Source organism: Neolamprologus brichardi, chromosome 7 (genome assembly GCF_056152115.1).
Source record: "Neolamprologus brichardi isolate AB-2024 chromosome 7, ASM5615211v1, whole genome shotgun sequence".
NCBI classification, from domain to species: domain Eukaryota; kingdom Metazoa; phylum Chordata; class Actinopteri; order Cichliformes; family Cichlidae; genus Neolamprologus; species Neolamprologus brichardi.
This window is the reverse complement of record NC_142110.1, coordinates 14,227,638-14,251,604: the sequence shown is the minus strand read 5'-3', so window position 1 is coordinate 14,251,604 and position 23,967 is coordinate 14,227,638.

Below are 23,967 nucleotides of genomic sequence, written 5' to 3'. Positions count from 1 at the left end.
CTACAAATCTGGGGCAGGAGTGACCTCCCTCTATTCTCCCTCCCTCTGGCCTGAACCAGTGCACCCTCAGATCCTCCTCCTCTGGCTTCAAATGCTTTAAAATGATAGATGGTGCATGTGGGATCACTTATGCTTCTGACATGCAGATACAGATACAGTTTAGCGTATAAAGTTTTGAAGATTTATACTTTTTTTTTTTTTGTAATTTTGTGTCTGTACACCACCACAATGTAATCAAAATGTGACTAAAGTGCAGAGTTCCAGCTTTAATTTAAGGGGGTTTACAAAAGTATGACATTAACTGTTTAGGAACAACAGCCATTTTTATACACATTCCCCCATTTTCCCATTTTCACAAGCTCAAATCCTGGACAATTTACTGAAGTGCATTTTCACAGACAGGTGAGGACTGTTTTCTCATTATTCGATGACAGAATAAGGAGATAAAACATCTGGACAAGTGTTAAACTTATAAACCGGTGCAGTATGAGCTCCAAAGAGATGTCAGGACAAGTCAAGTGAGGGATTTAGGTTTTTTTATTGGCTGGAAAACCAAAATATCACAGAGATTACCAAAACATTAGAAAAGCCTATGTCAGCGGTCTGGTACATTCTTAAAAATAAAGAATACACTGGCCACCTCAGTAAGACAGAACAATAACAGCTAAAGTGGATGATGAGTTCTTTCCTTGGTTAAGAGTAAGTCTTCACAATATCTGAGTCAAGAAAACTCTTGAGGAGGCACTGACCATGTCAGTTTTCTGATCTCAGCCCAACAGAGCATGCTTTTTAGTTACTGAAGACAAAACTGAAGTGAGAGAGAGAGCCACAAACAAGCAGCAACTGAAAGCTGCAGTAAAGGTTTGGCAGAGGATCTCACGTGAGAAAACACTGCATTTGGTGATGTCTATGGCCTCTAGACTTTGGGCATTCATTGACTGTCAGAGATTTTCATCCAAATATTAAAAGTCAGTCTTTATATTTAAAACAATGTTATTTTGTACATTTAATATGACACACAAAGTATAAAACAGTTCTGCACCTGTTTACATTCATTGATACCTTGTCATAGAATTTTCTATGGAATTTTCTGAAGTTCTTAGTACATCTGAGGCAAATAGCTTTGATGCATCCACTGAAAAATTGGGACGCTAACTGCAATAAAATTTACTGCAAAGAAAACAGATAACATATCCCCACCTAGTGGCTTACATTTGGTGCTACAACACTTAATGTTGAACACACTTTTCCACCCCAAGCCACCAAGCACTGCTGCTTTCTGCGAATTTAAGGTGAATATATTGTGTTGTATAGATACTTTGAAAGGCAAGTGCCCCATCCTGCAATTTAAAAGGAAGCAGTGTGGATTTTAACCAAATTTTACTGAGTTTTCCTTTTGGATTTGCTCAACCGCTCCCAAACGTTTCATGAAAATTGGCCTGTTAATTTAAATTTGTCTCTTGTTCTGCGAGATCAAACAGCATTCCCCGCTTCGGTAGGGGAATGATGGCTGATTTCTGACATTAGTAACTGAACAGAGTTTCTGTGAATGCTACTGGAAAACACCTCTGTTTTTTCTGGCTAACAAGTAAAAATGCCTGCTTTTGTGAAGTCGTTTTTTCTTTCCTTTTTCTTTCTTTTTTGACACACTGTGATTATAATTTATTTGTGAATCAGTGCCATTAACTCATTGACTTATACAGTATTCCATAAACACAATTTACATGTTTATCGTGAACAATGGCCCATAACAGCATTAGGTTGTTTCAGAGGCTTTGCAAAATATCTCCTCATCCTACATATGGAAAGAATGCAGCACTTGGCCATGATTCATTAACTTCACCTTCGGGCAAAATGGCTTTTGGTTTGGCCTGAATCTCAAGCTCTATACCCTATATTTATGAAGGGCCTCTCACTCGATGGCAAAAACAACACTTTCATAAATATTACATTACGTGACAAAGCTAGATAATTAATACTGTTGTTTTGTTTGTCCTTTTTTGCATTTGCAAAGGAAAATTTCCTCTAACCAACAAGTCCAGTGTCACTGTTGTCTCCGAACAGCTTAGAGCTTCTTGTAGCTCAGGCTTTCATCTTTATAGATTCCTACACAAAGCTTGTGGAAATTGTCATTTTCCAAAATCTAGTAAATACACTCTGTCACTCACAGCACCACCAAAACTAATGATTGTGAAATTAGTTTCAGAGCAATCAGGAGCTCCCCTGCTAAGACCCACTGTATCCATATGCATGAAATTGCTTGTGTTAATACATGCTATGAATCGTGGGTAATGCAGTGAATAATTCTGACTGCATGCAATAATGCCATCTTCTATTAGACTGGGGACTGTTGTGAAGCTGGAGCCCTGTGGCAATATGCTTGTAAATGGCCATGTATGGATAATTAAGCATTACTCTTGAACATTAAAACTTGCTTATTTCAGAGAGCTGCAGGCAGTGAAGAGCTCTTATTGGACTCATCACTATTTTTGGTGTTTCCTTGTAATGTGTTCTCATTAGTATTAGTATGCAAGCAAATGTGAACTTTTGGATCCCTTTTTACTGTATCCTGAAAATGGCTTTCATTAGTGTCGGTATATGACCAAATGTTGGCTTTGTAAAACATTTTTAAAAATGCACTTTCTAGTTGTAGTTCTGGGAAACCTGCCTGTTTGTGAAGTGATATGTAAATCTGTGTGAAAAATGCTCTGGTGTGTAAGACTTATGGCTTAATATGTTGTCTTTTTAAAAAATCTATTTTATCTTACAGTGAGTAAAAAAAATATTTTAAAAGGGGAGCTATTATGCTCATTTCTGAATCCGTAGTTGTATTCTTGGACCCTGCTAGAGTAGCTTTGCATGATTCACTGTTTTAATGATAAATTAATCCTTACAAAGGTTATGCTGGGCCTCGGTGTAGCGCTTCACTTTGTCCACTTTCTGAAATGAGCCGTTTTAGTTTCTCTCCCTTTAATTCAGTTTTCTTTTGATTGGCTCCCCCTGGCAAGCAAGATTTAAACAGCAGTGTGCTTGACATGACCATTCTAGGAATTTCTGGTCTCACTGACATCAGTGTGAAACTCAGTGTGAAGTTTGAGATTTTGGTTCGCAGGGATAATTTGTACATGTAGTGGCCTTTTATTTGAAACTTTAGCATGTTTATGAGCATTCTCCCCCAATATAACAGTATATATACTCACGGACCACTTTGTTAGGTACACCTGTGGAGAAGAAAAGTGATTTATGTGACTTTGAATGTGGCATGGTCATTTGTGCCAGATAGTCTCATCTCGATATTTCAGAAACTGCTGATCTACAGGGATTTTCCCTCACAGTCATCTCTCGAGAATGGTCTAAAATATCCAGTAAGCGTCACTTCTCTGGGTGAAAATACTTTCTTGATGTCAGGGGTCAGAGGAGAATGGCCAGACTCCGTCGAGCTGATTGAAAGGCAACACTGACTCAAATAATCAATCAAGCGGATGTAGAAAAGCATGTCTGAATGCATAACACGTCATACCTTGAAGCAGATGGGCTACAGCAGCAGAAGACCACACCGGACACCATTTCTGTCAGCTTAACACACACACAATTGCGGTTTATTTCAAACCTCACGCAAACATGGGGAGAACATGCAAACTCCACACAGAAAGACCCCAGCCTGATGGTGGAATTGAACTCAGGACCTTCTTGCTATGCAGCAACAGTGCTAACCACCGTGCCACCGTGCTATCAATGCATTTTTTTCAAAAAATGCCTCTCTGTGCAAAATGGGTTTAAAAACATAACTGTGGGATACTGTTTGTCTGTGATTTGAACCAGGGGAACAAATTGTGGTTAGCCTGATATTATTTGTATCCCACTGTACCTTTACTGTAGAAAGAGCTAATGTCTCCAAAATGTCAGGAGTAGTTAGTCATTACAAGAAGTGTTCGTGAACTAAAAATCAAGAATGTGGGATACTGTTTGTCCGTGATTTGGAGAGCCCAGCGTGTGCTCCCGATGCAGGGGAAACTAATTCTGTCGGGGAGACCTACCGTGGCACTTGTGCAGGTGAGGCCTAAGGGAAGATATGCTTCACCATATTTTCTAGTCTTTGGCTTGGAAGGAATTTGGTTTGGAAACATATTTGGCGATGCTTCATCTCCTGCTTTGCGTTTGTGTGGGAGCCCCGTGAAAATCCTGTCCATTATGCTAGCAGTGTCCCCCGCAATGGCTCTGCGCCCCCCCTAGGGGGCTGGCCCCACACTTTGGGAACCTCTGGCTTAAAACACAAAGTGGTACCTGGTACTAGCTACTATTGATATGAACTCACTAAAATTAGACAACAGATGATTGGAAAATGTTGCCTGGTCGAAAGTTTTACAATTTCTGCTGCAACATTGGGGTGATAGGGTCAGAATTTGGTGTAAACAACATGAAAGCATTTATCCATCCTGCCTTGAATTAAAAGTTCAGGCAGCTGCTGCTGATATAATGACGTAAGGGATGTTTTCTCTTTAATATTTGCACTCCTTATTACTAACTGAGCATCATATGAATGCCTACCTAAGTGTTGCTGCTTACCATGTCCAGCCCTGAGTTCATCATTCTCGAATGGCCTCCACAGTAACCAGATCTCATTCCAATAGAACACTTTTGGGTTGTAGTGCTGAAGGCGAAAAGGGAGTTTATTCTGAGATACAAGATAAAATATTTGGGAAATCTTTTTGTACATTTCAAACAACAAAAACAACAACAACAGCACTGCCCTTGTTGTATTTGGGTTTCTTTCCCGCTTTCAGTATTTCTCATCTACAGATTCTGCATTTGTTTCTTATATCAGATAAGAATTTTTGTGCATCATATCAGGAAGCGTGGCCTCATGTTCAGTTGGTATTTCCCTTTCTCCAGTATGGTGATGTTGGTCTACTGATATGTTGGCCGTTTTCCCAGTGGAAAGCCTTGTGTTGCTTCCTGATCCAGAGAGCTTTCCCAAGGTTAATTGTTTTCATCTAGAGAAATCCATTCCCCCCCCCCCCCCCCCCCCCCCCCGCCTATATGAGACAAGACTTTTGCAGTGGCTTTTTGCTCAGTTTGGGAAGCCTGAATTTCTTTCAGTTCAGTGTTTGTCATTTCTTTCTGTTTTAACTAGGGGCTGACAACAGGCTGGTGTAGTGCAAATCTCGGGGCAGTTTTATTTTAAAACTTAACATTAAGGGACGGTGTTTTCATGAGTGGAACGGGCCACGGCATTGTCTTTTAGCGTTATATGTGGCGACAGACTCTAACTAAATAAACACAGCTTTTACTGAATATGTGATAGGGTTTGAAAGCTGCAGCTAAGTCGGTGTTTAAATGTTTAACCTTGTCTTTTTTTGTTTCTTTGTTAGATCTGCGTGTGAACCGCTTCTTCCATTTCAAAGTAGATGCTTAATGAAGGTCACATATGTTGGGATGGAAGGAGATTAAATCTGAGGTTAATTTTTCCTTAATTTTGTGTCACATAAAAATAAGTTTTACATCACCTTTTGCTGTTTTAATTTATAGCACACAGTGAAGATGTCTACAAACCTGAGAGGCATCTTTACAGCATTATTTACAACATCGGGAGATGAAGTTGTTTTGCGGACCATTTTCTCTGTCAGTTTCTTTTGTTTTAAATCTTTTAATTACAATAATATTTGCATCTATTGTTATTATAGCAGTACTTTGACTTCCATATAAATACTGTTTTTCCTAATTTTCCTCTGTTTTACAAGTAGATGAAGCAGCTGAATGAACCTGAAAAGTCCTCTGTCAGGAACTACCCATCACTCATTAAAATGACAATCCTATTAGGTTTGTAATGGGAACAGAGTTTAATGTGGCTTAGAAGATGATTTAATGTGACTTAAGGAAAAGAAAGCAATCAGGCATGTTGTAGTGTTCAGCGACAGTCTGCATTTATCTATTATGCATTATCATTATGCATAGCCTGTGGCCAGCTCGTGTGTTTGTTGAACTTGAGGAGAGCGACCGAGTAGATCTCAAATTATTCGTTTTAGTGCTGGTAGCAGAGGGGAAGTGAGATGTTAGACTACAGTTAAACATGAGAGGGTTAAAAAAAAGAGAAAATATCAATAAAACATCAAATAGAAAGAATAGTGTTACTTTTCTACTTCTTGTAGGCATTTTTAAAGTGCATTTTCATACTGTAAAATACCAAATAGATGACTGTTGTTTGTGTAAATAACATGCTAGATAAAACTGACATGAGTTTGAGAGGAGGAAGAGAAGCTGTAGAGCAGCAGGGGAGAGATGTGTGCACCAGGATTACTTTGCTTCATTGAATACACAACATAGCTGTGATGCCTGTGCTCTTTCAAATCCATATGTAAACCATTTCCCTCCTCCTTTCCTCCCTCTTAAAACCTCTGGCTCATTAGTGTTGCCTTTATGACATAGCTTTACCTAAATGCCGTGGATTTTTCCAGTCTTTTCCTCACCCGTTCTCATGCTCACACTCAGGTCGGTGGCCGTTTCAGCAGCATTTCTCTGCAGAGATAGCTATTTCATTAGCGCGCACACACACACACCACAGCAGAGTGATTTAGCTATGGTAGATGCCATAGACCTTTGATCTTTGTTGTAAATGAGCCTCAAAGTTCACACACAATCAGTTATCATGGAAACGCCAGAGTACAAGTACTGTAGATACATGTTCAATTTGAAATACCTTAACAGCAAACTTGTTGAAAGATTATGAAAACAGTGAAGAGACAAATAGCTTCCAGTACTCCTGTTACACCACATAGCAACTTTCCCTCCCATCAAGAACATTCTTAAGTGACAGAAAATCCATTTACTTAAGTACCCTGTTGAGGTACAACTTTAGTAAGTATTTCAAGGTGCCTAATACGTTCTCTTCTTCCAATTCCCTCAACAGTAGAGGTAATTGTTATACTAAAGACAACATAAAAATACTGCTTATGCACACTAATGCATACCCATGAGCAATCTAATATGAAAATATGTGATTCTAGTCATTACAGACATCATTTTTCATTTACTCTGATGCAGTAAATGAAAAATGATGTCTGTAATGACCACATCTGTGTTTTATGTAGGATTTTCACTGTGAGACTTTTACATGCTACCTCCGAGTCCACACATGTATAAAGAAGACACACAAGGGCCGTACACACACAGAGCACTCTTGCCTTTCACTGTGTGTTTGCTTGTTTTAGCGTTATAAATGTTTTATTTTGAAAGTACAATCTAATGCCTTCTAAACAATAAAAAGAGAGTCCACAAGGGGGCAATGTAGCTACTGATAAAGAGCCTGTCCAAACAGGACATTTAAAGCAATAATGTCATGCCTTCACCTTTGTCACATATAAACACTGATATGATGAGGCAAGTTCAAGTTGTTGCATTTCATTTTATGCATTTGTATGTATCTGCAATTATCCCTGATCATCTAAAATAAATATATAGAATTTAATAAATTGAATTAATGTCATGTTTCTCATTGTATAATAAGCCAAACACATACGGGATGCGTCATTTAGCCCGAGAAGGCAGGAGAATCACACATAGACTAAAATCTTGAAGAGTAGCGGCTGAACGCCGTGATGGGGTGGTGTGGTGGGGGGTGATGCTTTCAGTCTTCCAACTGGCTCCTGCATTTTACAGAGAGTGCTTTAGGGTGGGAAGTTTTTCCTGTTTATCCGTTCAGTGGAAAATAATATCCTGCAAAAAAACCCAATAAGATTCTGTCTTTGAACTCACTAAGAGTTTTTCTTCCCCACTGGCTCGGGCTCTTTGGGAGGAATGAGGGTGAGCAGCTTGACGAAGGACTTCCCATCAGCCGCCTCCAAACCTCCACACATGTTTCTGATAGACCTCCACAAACCCCAGTAATCTGAGGGCAGCTCATTCAGAGAAAGAGGGAGTGATAAAAAAAAAAGGGGGTGAGGGGGTGAGGAGAAGAGTAGGAGATATAAGAGGGAAAGATGGACCAAAAAGCAAAGTGGGAGCAGGCCAAAGGGGAGGGAGGATGAAAGGAAACGTTTGAGTATGTAGCGGTTATTTGGCTTCTCTAGAGGCGGCATTGTAGGCTTCTCAATTTAAAATGGCAGGCTTGTGTTTTTTTCCTTCTGAGCCAAATCCTTTGAGTTAACTTCATCCAGTCTACGCATTATTTTGTGTATCTAATATTGACGTTATTAGACTCCTGTGTTGCTTCATGTATTATCCCCAGCTGTTTTTGCTTTGAGGAAAATGAAGGATAAGGGACGGGCAGCCCAAAAAAAATCTGAGTTTGACAAATCCAGACCACTCAATTAAACGCAGCCCTTTTTTTTTTTCAGTGTGTGAATCTTGATATTAAAAATCAACAAAACATGCTGGTAAAGTATATCTCTGTGTTATTTAGCACTTCCTTTTTATGAATGCCTCTCTGTGTTCATACATCTGTGAAAAATGCTTCATAGTTGTTAAAGCTGTCTATCAGAGATGCCACATTTGCAGACCTACAGTCTCTTGGGAGGGACACCACACACGCAGGTCTTGCCGGTGTCTTAAACACAATATAATCCGTCACACCTATTTTCTTCTTGTCCCTCATAAATCAACGTGAAACATGTGCAGACAGACAGGCAAGTGTAAACACCTGTTGTGGTGCTTGTTGCTGTTTTCCCATGAGATGAGTGAGTAGAGGTGTATAGTATAGGGGTGGCAATAGGGGAAGGAGGAGGTGTTTTGAGATTCTCGCTGGGAGAGAGGAGCCGGAACAGACTGTGAAATCAAAAGCAGCAGGCTACCAAGGAAGCCTCAGCTGGAATGAGTCACTCACAAAAAGTTACTCTTCTGAGCGCAGACAGGTTGGTGCATCCCCAACGCAGGAGACCAGAGTCGCTCACCGGGCCTCCTCTAACCTCTGTCTATTCCTTCACAAAGGAGACTTAGACTGCCATAAAATAGCTGCAATAGATTTGCCTTTTTGTCCCCTTTTAACTGGCACTGACAAAAACTCAGCTTGCATAAATGCCACAAACACACACAACTTTTTTTTCAGCAAAATGAAGACAATAGCCAAGAATTTCAGAACATGAATGTTAAAATTGTTGTCTAAAGCTCACCGTGAGTCGTTTGGTACCGGGCCGCGAGAGTTGAGGCTCAGGTGTGAAATGTATAGTTTTCAGGGTTTTTATCGGTTTTCAGCGTTATTTTGTTATCGTTTTTATCATTTACTCGGTTTTCCTTGGTCTTTTCACGTGTGTTATGAATAAATTTTATTTTTTTCGGTACCAGTACTAATTTTATTTTGTTGTATTTATCCGGGACACCTTAAAGGCCGGTCCATGAAAATATTGTCGGGCATAAACCGGTCCGTGGCGCAAAAAAGGTTGGGGACCGCTGGTCTAAAGCATGTAGATTGTGTCAGTTTGATAAAATCCAATAAAAATTGTGTAATCCTGGGTTCAAATACGTGGCTCAAAATGAAATCACTGTATAATGTCAATAAAGAGCTGCAGAAAACTAATTAAGAATAACAGTTACAGGTAAAGGAAACAAAGGAACGTAACTATGTTAGGAAATATGACAGTAGGATAAAACATAAAGGATTAGTAGCTGACATTTTAAATATTTCAGTGTGCATTGAGCAACTTGTGGCTCTGAATTATCTAATGGAAACAGCTGATTTCTTTGTGGTTAAATATATTTTTGCGTCAGTCTTTTAAAGTGCCCTTCATAATGCCAGCTATTTAATTTACACGATTAGACACACATTCCTAAAACACAGATCTGGTTACTTTATTTAAATTCATCCTAACTGATCGTCCAGAAAAAGACATATTTCAAGATACACTCTGTTCCTCATAAACTCACATTCGGCACATGAGGTTAAGAACAGGAGACAGAGGATGAAATTTGCACAGGGATTTTAGAGAGGTGAGTTTCTATAATTTTATATAATATTCTATACACGGTGGAGAATTATTACAGATACATTCCTGTGTACAAGTTTAGTTAAAGCTGCAGCACAGTATCACATCATCACAGATTAACTGGTAAATATTCCAACTTTCTGGTGACACAGTGTTAACTACACAAGAGTAATAATGTATAGTCATGCTGTTGTTAAAGAGTTATGTAATCCAAAGTATGCTAAAGTTGGCACGGAGCGTAGGTCAGCTGGCTACCCGTCTTCTGAGTTTGAGAAGGAGAGTGAGGTCAACTAGCTGCAGGACAGAGTGACACTGCAAACACAGACACAGAAAACATAAACAGGAGACTGACAGTTTTGCCTAAGGTAGGGGGGAAAAAGTAAGTCTGAGTGTGTTCAGATGCGCTTTGTTTCTGAGGGTGGAGGAGTATGTGTGCACATGGCTGTGTTTAGGGCCTTAAGGCTTGTTTAGCTGACCTCAGTGAAAGCAAACCTCATGACAGAAGGTCTGGCATTGTCTGTGTGCCCGGGCTGCGCTGGAGCCAGACGGTCTGCCGGCCACCAGCTTTGCTTGCTTATAACGGCTGAGAACATCCGATCCCCTTGGGGAGGACAGGAGGGGAGGAGGGAGAGCAGGAGGAGGTGGTGGTGGAGGTGGGGGGGTCTACTGCACCACTCGCCACTTCCCTCTCTGTCTTTATCTTTGCTCTTTAGACAAGGAACAAGCATTAGCCAGGTCCTCAACTAGTATGTTTATTATGCATGTGCGTGAGTGTGCGTGCATGTGTGTGCAGGAAAAAGAAAACAGCAAGGGATGTAGAGTGAAAGGAGGAGAAGTTGGGATACATGGAATGGAAAATTGTGTCCATGAGAACAGGACGCATACACACACAGTCAGAAAAACGAGCTGAATTTTCTTAAACTTGATTTGGCCTTTCGTAGAAAAAAGTTTCCAACACAGGCAATCACATTAAGTCTCAGTGTCAAAGTATTTAACTGATGAGAGTGTGTGTATGTGTGTGTCCCCTTTTATCCTGTCCAATTCACTTCCATTAATTCATCAATCACACACAGAGAAGGCTGGAGCCTTGTTCCCTGACAGAAACAAATGGTTTCTAATCACCTCCAGACGCCCATGTCCAACCATGACAGAACACTTCCACTCCTCCTGAGCTGCGTATTCGCAGTGCCCGGCCAGCAAAATTTTTTAACGGACTCCCCACGTGGACCTTGAGGAGCGCTGGCTGTTCTTGAAAAGCCCATGAAATAAATATGGAACATTTTTAATGTTTATAGATTGCATAACTTCTGGGTGGAGTATTTTCCCCTCTTAAGCGTCTCAAAATAGTAAGATGTCGTTCTCCGTGTGCGCGGCACGGTCAAAAGCAAACATTCTGGTGGAAGGATAGACGAATGTTACCTCTGCTGCTTCAACTTTCTGTTCATAAGTCAGCGTGGGAACAGGCAGCCAGCTCAGTGACTCCATGGAAAACTGAGGCAAGAGGAGGACATACTCTTCCAGAGCACAGATCCGTGTGGTGGGAAACGCCAACCTGAAAATAATGAAGGAGGAGATATATAAAGCAGAAAGGCTTTGGCTCAGTGTGATATATATATCACCTATACAGCCACAATCACAGTTGATGCAGTGAGGAGTTTTATAATAATGTGTTCTTAATGAGTTGGGTGAATATACAGAAAAAGAACAAGCATAACAGTGACTACAAACATATTACACAATTAGAGATTAATTTCTTTTTGATGAGAACAGAATGTGAAACACGCTGTTGGTTATTTGGAAAAACTGCAGACAAGCATGTCTGTGTTGGTTGCATACTCAAAACCCTTCAGTCTGAATAGCTAAGACCTACACAAACTGATACAAACACAATATCAGGAAATATGCTCTGCAAAGTAGTGCATACTTTTTTTTTAAGTTGCTGGATTTACTTTCACTTGGTTATGTTTTCAAATGGGAAATCTTTCCTCATTCCCCTGGTCCGTTTGTTGTAACCAAATTTTTTTAAACCCCTGACATTTTTAGAGCATTTCCCCTTCGCCCAACTCCTTACAGCACGGTGGAACATATCCAATAATATTACAGTGTCTGTGCCCACATAAAAAGCGGAAAGTTGTTACATTGTTGAGCTATTGTTTTTTCAGGGTGATAATAAATGTCTGTGAGCTCTACTTCAGATGTTAAGCAAACACCTGCGAGATAAGCGCGGCAAGCTCCACCACACTGAGGCCCATCGAAGAGGAGAATGACCTTGATGCTGCAGCTCTGAAGCAGCAGTCACCAGCTTTTTGCTAAAGCTATTACTCCAGGAGAATAACAAGCTTGTTGCTGGTTATTTTTGGAGGAAATTCTACTAGTATCTAGATATTTTACAATTAGGTAATGTAAGCATGTTTAAATGTAAATGCAGATGAGGCAGATCCAAATATTGCTAACCAAATAATGCTGGTACTGGTATCAAATCAATACTAATATACGCGATAGGATTGACATCCTTAAAGGTCATTATGTAGCTCACTGAATTGTGTTACATATTTTTCTTGTTTGTTCTTGTATGAACCTTTTTGTGTTCACTGTTGTTTCTATTTTATTTAAAGCCTATATTATGTTTAAACAACAGAAGCTGACCCCAAAGTGCTTTAGAGACAGACACATTTACCTTCCAGGACTCCAGAAACACAAGTGCTTTGCTGTCTTAACTAATCACAGTAATTTAGCTGTCATTAAAATGGGTCCAGATCTTGCAAATTGATGATGATTCATCTCGTAAATCAAAACACACTTCTCTCCCGTAGACGAGCTACCTTTATAGGTTAAAACTATGGATGTCAGTACTGGCATTGGCAGTACTGACCCTGTAGTTACTTGGTATGGGATTGATGCCAAAATTTGCAGTATTGACTGTCACAAATTTCCCCAACTCTTGTTGCTGTGTTACTTTTTTCTGTGTCACTAACTGAAGATTTCTCTTTCATATTGTTTTCGTTTTAAACCCTAAATACCCTACAGCTTATCTGCACTGGAAACAGCGAGCAGTCATCTGCTGCCCAGATCTCAGTGTGTGTGTGTCCAGTAGCCAGCTCCTCACTACACAATTACACCACAGAACAAGGCCCAAACAACTGCACATCTGGGGCCCGAGCTGGCTGCCAGCCATGAGTTCTCTTTTCTCCCTCTCCCCCATGTGTACATTACAGCTTGCTGTAAACGAACATTTTCATTCTAGCAGCCTGAAATGCTGCTTATAAGGACAGTCTTTGTAGACTGATGTCAAACAAAGTTTAGCATGTTGGAGCATTTTTCTTCGGGGCAAATGCTGGGTTTTTTTGTTTGTCTTTTTTGGGGGAAGTGTGCTTTAAGCAAGAAAAGCAAGAATATCCAGCACGTCTCTACTGTCACAGCTACCATGCTGCTTACATGAACACGTCCCTCACAAAAAGTCAATTCAGGGCTGACATCATTGACCTGGCATTTTCCAGGTCAGTGTGCATCACAGATATTTTTCTTAAAGTTCCAGATCTAATGCTTGCCCTTTCATCTCTGCCATTTAAAACTGTTGAAACAAACTGAATATTGTGTCTCCAATCAGCATGACAATCTTTTTGATTTCAGATCTCACATCAACAGTACAATTGTAAGCAGGCAAATACTTTGGTTTGTCACGAGAGATGAGGGCATGACGTGTTTTCTTTTTTTCCAGTGACGTTTTCAAGTGAATTCCTAACATTTATGATGTTAGTGGCTGACTTTATCATGCCAACATTACATCTGTAGGGATAGATTACTATTTTGTGATTATATTGGACTGTAGTAGAGTAGCTTTGCATGATTCAAAATTTAAAGTGACTTATTACTTAATTATTTTACCCTTTACTTATATTATACTTATTATCATTCAGCCCGTATATGAAAATAAGTTGTTCTAGCTCAGCTTTCTCCTGATTAGCTGTCCTTTGCAAACAGATAGTTTGAACAGTCACATTTAGCTTTTGTGCTACACTGTGCACATGAAATGATAATATTTGCATACCAGCTCCCACTGACATCACAAAGATTAAAGAGCAGAAAAACATTGTCTTACATTTTAGCCACGTTTAATATGTGCAACTATCATTGTAACAGTATGTATTTAATGGAATGAGTGTAGATAAAAGGCAAACTGTACATGTGTTATTTTTTCCCCTGGCTGTGGTCGTGTTTCTATTTTCTGGCAAAGTCATAACAGTCTTCCCATTCTCCCACAGACAGAAACAGAGACACTGTTGTCCCTGTTATATGATGATATTGAATATATGGGGAATCTGAAAAATGAATAGTGTTTTCATATCTACAGTATGTCTGTGCCTTCATGAACTGAAATTAAGTTATTTAGTTTCATACCCACTGCCAGACACCTAAATAATCTCTTTTGTATGTTGCAGAAGAGCCAATTCTGTCCCGGCCCCTTTCCCCCCGTCTCTTCATCTTCCTTTCGTACTGAACAAGGGTTGACAAGTTCTTGTCGTTCCTGGCCGGTTGGAGGGAGCCCCCAACAAAAGAGCCCTTGTTTGAGACTTACCCCTGTCAGACTGCACACTTTGATATTAAAAACTCTGCTGGGGGGGGGGGGGGGGGGGGGGGGGGGGGCCTGTGAAGGGAAGATGAAAAGGATGAAAACAAACTCCTACTGCCTCCTCAGCCCGTGTCTGTAGGTGTAACCTCATAATGGACTCACAAATATTTGTCCAGTCAAAACAAAATAAAACGGCTCTTTGACTCTTCGTGTAGTAAGCCTGATCAGCCTCCACCAGCGTGTCTCTAGCTGTAACAACCGACTGCCTATTCTGGTCTATTCTCACACAGTGATCACACTGACACAGGGGGCCTCTCTTTAGATCTGAACAGGCCTCTTAGGTTGGAGTGGAGCCATCGCCAGAGGGGAGAAATCCCCTGATACTGTACCTCACTGACTGAGGCTGTGCCAGGGACCTGAAGTGGAGTACTAGCAGTTGCCTGGTTGTGCCCAAAAATGAGCACGTGCCAGCAAAAATAAACCAACGCCGTGGACCAAAGTTACCTTGCTCTGAATTTAAACCTACACTCTGGACTGAACGTTTGGCAGAAGAGCTCATGACCGAAGCTTGGATTCCTGGAGAAGAACTGAACTTTCACACCACAGCGCCGTGGGACATTTCATTACATCAATCTCACGCACATAACGTAGCCAGATTCAAGCCTCCTCTTTCGATTTAGAGCCCATTCAGGAATGAGGGGCAGTGATATAGATGAGTCTGTACACTTTGCGAGCTGAAATGGCAAGCCGCAGCATGTCGTCCATTCAGGAAGAATGCAGGAGCAAGTGTAATGAGGATTTTCTTTTTCTTTCTGCTTGCGAGGCGCCTGCTATTATCATGATTTTGAGTAGCCCCGAGGGCAGTTATTATAGCATTTATATTAATTCCCCTGGATTGCTTCATTTTGTTCATACAGGCCAAAGAAAAAAAGACTCAAGCAATTAGAGGAATGCAGATGAGATGGGCTGAGTGATGGCGCAGGGACTGCACTGATCTGTGTGCTGCCTTATGCTAAGCATTGTTATCCTCCTAGCGACAGTCCCGGGTTGTCTGATGCATGAGATTCCAATGTACTGAAGATGACCCTGCCTGCGTAGCTGGAGGCTCATTCCTGTTAGCAATTGCTTGCTGTGTTAATAGCTGTAAGAACATCATCAGGCCCCTAGGCTCTGACAGGCTGCCGCCACTTGTACCTGCTGCCACAGGTGAGGGGATGGGCGTTCACATAAATCTGCCATGGAATCTGTGAGAACTACACCATCTTGCACAGCAACAAGCTGACAAGAGCGGCACAGATAGAGTAATTGTACCTAACTCGCTTTGCCTTAACAGGCACAAGTCAGGGAGATGACGGCACAGAGGGAAGAGTTATCAGAAAATGAGCGCATGCCGTACACTCAGGTATTTGATATATACGATAAAGTGCGAAGAAAGAGAAAAAATATCCAAAAAAGGGGAGATGGAGGGGTAGCTACTGCAGCGATGACTACAGAAAAAGATGCACTCTTTAGAAAAAGGCCAAGACTTCAGTTTGTTACATTTGCTTTTAATTATTTCTTTCTTCATTTGTTTTTACATTTAACCCTCATCTGCTATTTAGTCTATATGCAGATGGGAGGTGCTAAATAAGATGGACTGGACATATTTAATCCTAAATCTCAAAATCTCAATATGAAAAAAAGACCTACTCAAGTCTTTGCATGAAAGAAAACTGCAGGCGGAAGCTAAAATTGATTTAACCTGCCATACAGCCCACAATTCTCTCCCTATAAGTGCCTTATTCTATTTAGTTATTTATTTTGTTTTTCCTCAGAAATAGGAAAATCCTGATCCCTCTTACCATGTAACTCAAGCTACCAGACACCAAGAACACAAATGTGTGTGAAAAAGTCTCATGGTAGTAAAACCTTGGCCTGAATAGCAAGAGGTTGAGGGTTGTGCTGATGGACATTTGGTAATTAGAAGCTTCTCTGCTCTCTGTGCTGTCACACACAAACACTCGTGATTGCTATACCGTATTGAAAACACATACAGAACACAGAGATTTATACATATTTCATTCATAAGTTAAGATCCATTCACATAGTCATGTTAAGATCACCTCAGAAGAAAAATACATGGGCTTACATCATTTCCTGCAAGAGCAAGTAGTAGTTATATTTCAAACAAAGATTTCATTTAAACTTTAAATTTAATTTAATTATTTCTTTTTAGATTCATTTTTAAACTCCTGTTTTGGAAAATAGCAGCCAAATTACCTTCATACAACAGTATTCAGCATCTGTACTGAGACTGTAATCACAGAATTAAACTCAGAGGAAGCACATTATTGTAGAATGTCGTGCTTTTAAGGAAGTAAGTGCTTTAAGTAAGTAAGAAAATAGAAATTGTGTCTGAATACTTGCTCCACCACTGAGCAAATATTTTCTGCACTCCACTCTTCTTTCCTAAATCTTCCCCGTCTCTCTTCTGTCTGCTCCTCTGCCTCTCTCCACCTCTGCCCCCCTCTCTCTTACAGCAAGGTGCTGACAGAAGTTAGCATTCACAATCTTTCTGTTAAGGCTTTAACAGGAGCCAGATGAAAGACAGCAGCAGATTAAGATGTTAAACAGCCTCATATGGGATGGCACGGGACGAGTGAAGCAGTTGGGGCTGGAAATGGAGGCAAACAAAAGCCCAGGAATGTCAGATGGAGATCACGTTGCACAGCCCTCGAGGAATAAGACATGTTATTAACAGAGCCTGCTCTCGCTGGCTGTCCTCAGGGGATGGGGACACTTATGCTCTCAAGGGACCCCACAAAGCAGAGAGCTTAAGGACTGGACACCCATCTTCTGGTTTAGGTATTTATCTTTCGGGGAAGATTAATGCAAGCTAACCATGAAAAGAGAGATAAATCACTGCTTGGAGGGGGTGTGTTGCTAATCTATAGTATTGAGCAGATGAGCCAACAATTCCCAGCCAGAGGCATCCCCGTCTACTGTAGCTGGATTGGCAACGAGGAGAGTATTGAATGTAGTATTGAAGTGTACTCTAGTGGGGTTGCCAAGTCTGACATAAATTTAAAGCAGTACAGTCATCATGAGTACTGCTTTTAACATCCAAGACAATGTCATAGCCCATAAAACCTTTACACAAGGAGGAAAAGTTTAGGACACTTTAGCAGTTTTATTGTAGAAAAAAAGTGTCTGAATGTTTAAAAGTCCAGGAATCCAGAAACAACATCATCCAGTGAATACTGAATTTGTCTTGCAACTATATTTGCAACAAAGAAGGCATCACTTAAATCTAATTAGTGATTTACTTCCCCCTCATGTTACTCATACTGGCCCAGTTCAAAGACAGTGAAATAAACACTATTGTTAAAATAATGAAAACCATTGTGTGCGGCTGGGCTGGTATTCATATCCCTCCTCCCATGAAAATCACAACAGAATGACTGAACAATTACAAAGACGAGTCAGTTTTGTTTAGCGAGGCTTTTACGTTAAAATAAAAATGCTGCCCGTGGTGCCCAGTAGGCACCACGGGCAGTTAAAAGCTCCAGTGGTTTCTCCTCTCTGGGTTCCCCTGCGCTTCAAGTGCACAGCTCTGCTGAAATGAGACGAGACTCCTACCCACCCTTGAGCTGAGCTGATTGTGAATGGCGTGTGTGGAGTAATGAGTGCTCGGCTTTGAATGGGTGGGCCAAATCCTCTCGACATCTGTGTGTTTTTACCCCGTATGAAAGATGTGAGAGAGAATAAAGCGGCTGTGTGTTTTGATGACTTTCTGTGTTCATGTTGGATGATGTTTATTAGAATGTAATATGTCCAATTCAACACATATTCGAAAAAACGATCACATGTACGCACACTCACACACATACACAGATACACATGCACACACATTCCTGGCCCCTTGCTGGTACTCAAACACTCAGCAGGTATGTCAGTATGGAGACAGGCGGTGGTGTGTGCCCCAGGAATGCGAAATCTGACCTCTGGGCTGGAATTTGAACCTCCTCACTCATCTTCACTCTTCTCAGAGATACGCTCTTGGAGCTGGCTCCACACTGCCCAGCAGAGGACTTGAACAGTTACAGAAAGTCAAACAGCTAAAGGGTTCTTTGAGACTTTAGCAGTGGCTTTAATAGAAATCTCACAATACCTTGGGGGCAAATACCAATAAAGAAGTCTTCAGTGATCGCATGCTGTGTTACTGCTGCTAAAAAAAAAGTTATTTTTACACATATATTCTGTATAAATTAAACAAAAAAGATATAACAGGTTAAATTAAGTGGTTTCAGGGTACTTTTCCCTTGTTTGGTGAGAGGACACTATATGTGAAAGATGAAAACAAAGACTGTGAGATCCTCTAGTTGTTTTTGATCTATCATTCGGGAAACTCGGCTTTGACATTTTGTCCAGGAAACCAGGCAAGGTGTGGATCTGACTGAAAAACCGAGGGACGCTACACGCCCATATGGGTGCAGCTTGTCAATCACAATTATAGCCACACCTTAAACCCACTTTATTGTCAGTTTTAATGTCAAGAGGACCATAATTTACAGAATAGATTTCATGCTGCATCAAGCAAGACTTGAAGCTAGCATTTGAGAGCATAAACCTATAAAGAAAATCTTATTGAGGTGTTAAATTGAGTGGCAACTGCTGTCATTTTAAAAAACATTCCTGGACAATGCTTTTTAGCAACCAGATGAGTCGTCACCTGAAACTCATGCTAGTACATTTGCGTCTATGCAGAGTGAAGGATCTGTGGTAAGCAACCTAAGAAAATGTCCTCGTGTGAAGCCCTCCAAAGTCCAACAGCCTGATGGTGATGTGTCGTTAGAATGCTAATTGGTGGAAAAGTGGGCTTAAACAGGAAAAGGAGTGACAGTGGAAGTAAGTTGCAGGAAAGCGCCGACAGAACACTGTTAACACTCCGTTTCACTTCACTATTATCCTGTTTTCCTTGCTTTTCTGACTTGAAATCCAATCAATGGCATCCAGTTTCTAAGGTAACCTAAATTCATTATAAGTTAAGGGACCAACAACAGCAAACACCCAAACAAAAGAAGCCCACAGACCAGTTGTTCCACATATTTTTGACACTGGTCTCTGGTGTTGGTATACATCTGCAGCATGTAGACAAAGCACAAAGTTGCTGGTCTATTTAGGTCCTTCCACAGTGGTTTTACTTTTCAGATCCAGGGTTACTTCCATCATTACCTTACAGTTTGTAGGAGAGATATCCAAACCAGTTGTTTTTCTTGTTTCCAACTTTCAACCTATGCTTAGCTAACAGCTGCTGACTGTAGCTTTACCTTGCAGTGATATCAGTCTTTTTTTATAGCTAACTCTCACGCGTCAAAACTATTCCTTTGAGCATTTCTGCACGATAAACTACGATGATTAAGCTTGGAGAAAGTTGCAGTTGGTAAACAGAACGCAAGTGTTAGTCATTAGTGTTCAGTGTGTACATGAAGTGGGGTTTCTCTGCAGACAGAGCAACATAACAAAACAGAATCAGCAACGTGGACATCTTGGCTCCTGAGGAGAGGAGGAAGAAAGCCCACATGGCTGAGCCTAACCACTTCGGCAGCTCCAGCCACCCAATCAGCCCTGGTCCACACAACCACCACCACTGCAGGCCAAACCTCAGACTGGAAGCTTGGAAGGTAAAGCAGTGTGACTGCATTTCCTGAGTCCACCCCATTTAAACTCACAATATGGAACATATTAGGAGGCCTGGAGAAAGAAAAAAAAAAAAAAAAAGGGGGGGGGGGGGGGGGGGGGGGCTGCGTTCCTAGATCTTCTCTTTTACAGCCCCTTGGAAAAAAAAAACAGCCCTCAGTCAGACTTCTAAAAGGACAAAATGGGCCTATGGAAAAAGTTGTTGAGCTCTTGGTGAGATCAATGAGCATGACATACTGTAATATATAGGATTACTCCTCCAAACAAGTGAGACTCAGAGTTAAGTGAATATATTTTGCATTTCTTAGAAAAAAAGTGCAAAGTGCTTTGTGACTGCTTCTCTCAAAGAGTCACATTTCCAAAAAAGCCCACAGGCAGGCACAACCACAACCATGCAGGCATAAAAATATGTATCTCAGCACTCCCCCAGCGCACTCAAGTGTTATTGCCTCACAATTTAGGTAGAGGGGTCTGGAGAGATTTGATTATAGCCCATAAAGTAACTCTATTAAAGGCTGTTATTGCCTAAATTATAGAGGCTTCTGACATTATGTCACACAAAACGCGGCAAACATTTTTTTCTCTGCTCATCAGTGAAACTTCCCGTACAGACAGAGACAAAACTTTTGAAGAAAAGTGAAATATTAAAAAAGGTAAACCCTGTAGTTTCTGTAGTGTTAGGGGGGTTAAATGAAAGAGGATTTCTGATTTAAAGGGGGAAAGAAACAGCAGTTTGCAGTAGAGAAAGCCCAGCAGTGTCACAGCTGAGCGCAAGTAAGAAAGAAGCTGCTGTATCCACTCAGGTTGACTGTGTTGCAGTAAAGATCCAGTGTGACATCATTGAGTTTGAATTCAAACAAGTGACAAAAGGATTTGCAGATATCATGAAGTTATCTGCTTAGGTGTTAAACATACTAATTCCTGCTTAAAACATTAAAATATATCTTCAAAACATATTTAATATACCTAAATGCCACAACGAGGGCCATAGCTTTTATGATCTGAGTAGGACAGGCGGTTAATAAATGCTGTCGATATTGAGTCCAGGGTTGTGTGTGTTCATGTGCATGTCCATGTGTGTTTGCGCTCACACTGTGGCATTCTTTTAACCTCTGTGGAAACTCACTAAAATAAATCCTTTTTCGTACGTCAGAGAGGCCCCTGTGCACCCTGTAATTACTGAAGGGAGGGTGGGTTCAGCAGAATAGCATCAGGACCGAGCTGCCTTTGGCTTCTGAAAAAAAAAACCCGCCTAAATGCTTACTCAATGGTCTATTCCAGGCTCAGCTAGGGGCCCGCAGCACAGTAGCAGAATCATGGTTTGTCATTCAGGGGATGCAAACCATAAATGCCACTTTGGATGTGAGATTTAACAACAGAGCATATAGGAAGTATTAAAAAAAATATTCTTGTGATGGTGGTGGGGCAGGAATGCAAGCATCAGCCAGATAGTGCAGATATATTCAGGTGGAAAGGTACCAAAAGAATAAAAAATACTTCCTTTTGCATCTTGCTCTGCGTGCTAACCCATAATCCCCTCTGAGAGCGTGGATCCCCTGTGCGCTTGCATGTATCAGCACGCCCAGGAAGTGGCGAGCATGGCAGCTGCGAGGAGCCGTAATTAACACCCCCAGCCAAGGTGAGAAGGCTTTCCGTGGGCCGCCGTTCATAAGAGACAGAGAGCAGGAAGTGTTTCAGGCACTCTGTGTAATCTCTCTTTGTTTCAAAAGGTGCTATTACCTCACTGAGCTTTTTACTGTGGCCAGATGTGCTGAACAGGGTCATCACTAGTAGTAAGCTGCTTTAGCTCTTCCTGGTTCAAATGACCTAACTTCTTAAAACGGACTTTTATGTCTTTTCTAAGTCTCTAATCTATTTTGAGAACAGCTAGAGATTAATCCTCTTTAACGCCGACTCAGTTTTCTCAGCTTTTGGAAGGTGAGCTTCAAAACTTTAGTGAGTCGATTGCAATTACCTTGCAATTCCTTTTGCGAACAGGGAGAAAGCAACCTTAGGAGTCTTACAGACAAAAATCTACAGTTCAAGGAATGTACTGAGGCTTTGGCAGCATAGAAGCCATAATAACAGGGTTTCAAAATTCAGGGCTTTAAAAAGCAGCTTGTGCAGAAACACGAATGCACACATATGTAGCACTTCTACATCGAATACACGGTCCTGTCTTTGGGCTGACGTGAAAGGTAGCTACCAGGTTGCCTTCGTTCGAACAGCCGTTTATAATCAATGCAGAGCTGCAACTACGGCTCAGTGTATCATAACCAGTGGAACAAAATGGCTGCCCTTTTTTTTGGGGGGGGGGGGGGGGGGGCAGAGCGATTGAGGGCTGCGGCCTGCTAATCAATACCATTCCTGAGCCCATAGAGCACACAAAGCTGCTTACATGGCTTTTCCCGTTCTCTCCTCCATCTTGCCCAGAGTTACAGTCCTCCTGCCACAACTATTCAAGCTCTGGAGTAGAGTAGAGCAGGCGCCTTCCCAGAGATGCAGTCACAGTAGATGTGTATTGTCGCTTGGCCTCTCCCCAGCCCTGTCTAATTAGGCCCCCTCTCATACGCTCTGTGGCGGCTTGTGTAATCTGCTCACTATGAGTCTTAGCTCCTCGCCACCCCATATAATTGTCTGCCAGTTCCTCTCCAGTGGTGATGTGGGCCCTTTTCCCATAACAGAGACACAAAGGAGCGGGATAATGGCCCCCAGTTGTAGGGAAGAGGCAGAGACAGAGGCGGAGTGGAGCCACTCCTCTCCGCTGTTTGAACTCTACACAGTCTTGGCTCCAGACAGACAGCAATCCTGGAGGAGGCTGTCTGAGCCTTTATGGAGGAGTGTGAAGGACAGAGATGCTGCACACGCAGTCGGGAAGAAGTATTTTTAAGAAAAAAAACGACAACCCTTCATAAAAAATATCATCTTCTCTGGTTGTCACCGTTTAAAGCATGTTGTTCACAAACTTCAAAAATTCGGAGGTCTGGAAAACACACATATCCTTGTAACTGCACGTTTCAGTGCTCATTAAACCAGAATCGGTGTCAGTGAATGTCTCTATTGCTGAATGCTGGCAGAGACCTCTGCAGCCCCCCCACCCCCCTCGCTACCATCACCGCCAACCTGACAACCCAATACCAGCAATTATGAAGGAAGCCAGCTAAACCACATCCAGCTTGGCTGCAGTTTTTAAGATTCCAGCAGGCTTGTAAAACTTCTTGGTTTCTCTGCGTACATTCCAGTATCACTGTGGTGGTTTTCAGCGTGCTCCATCCCTGGTCACTTATAACAACGGCCATTGTGAGACAAGCTGGCTGCGGAGATGTGAGACCATCAGCCAACGATGATGCGCTGCAGTAGAAACACCTCTGAAAGGACGACCTAGCTGCTACCGAGCAGTTTCCTCATTTCCTCCTACACTGTCCTCTATGAAGCCATCTCCTCCCAGTTCCCATTACCGGGGCTCCTTAGGACCTCAAGGACATCTGGTTCACTTGAGCTGGCTTGTCTAAAAATCCAGTGATGTACGTGGTACTGGAGACGCTACTGAAATATAAACATCATTTATCTGCTGAGATATTTAAATAACCCACAGTCAGAATAAACAGTGAATTGACAGCTTATTTTCTGCTTCTAAAAGCTGAGCACAACAGAGATGTTTCTTCTTTTATATTAAGCGCTCCCTGACTGACTGCGAAATGTGTTTCTCAGCCTTCGGCCCATAAGGCTAAAGCCAAACAAAACCTTACACTACATCTTGGTATAACATATAATATTATCCATTACTTTATTATGATTTCTATT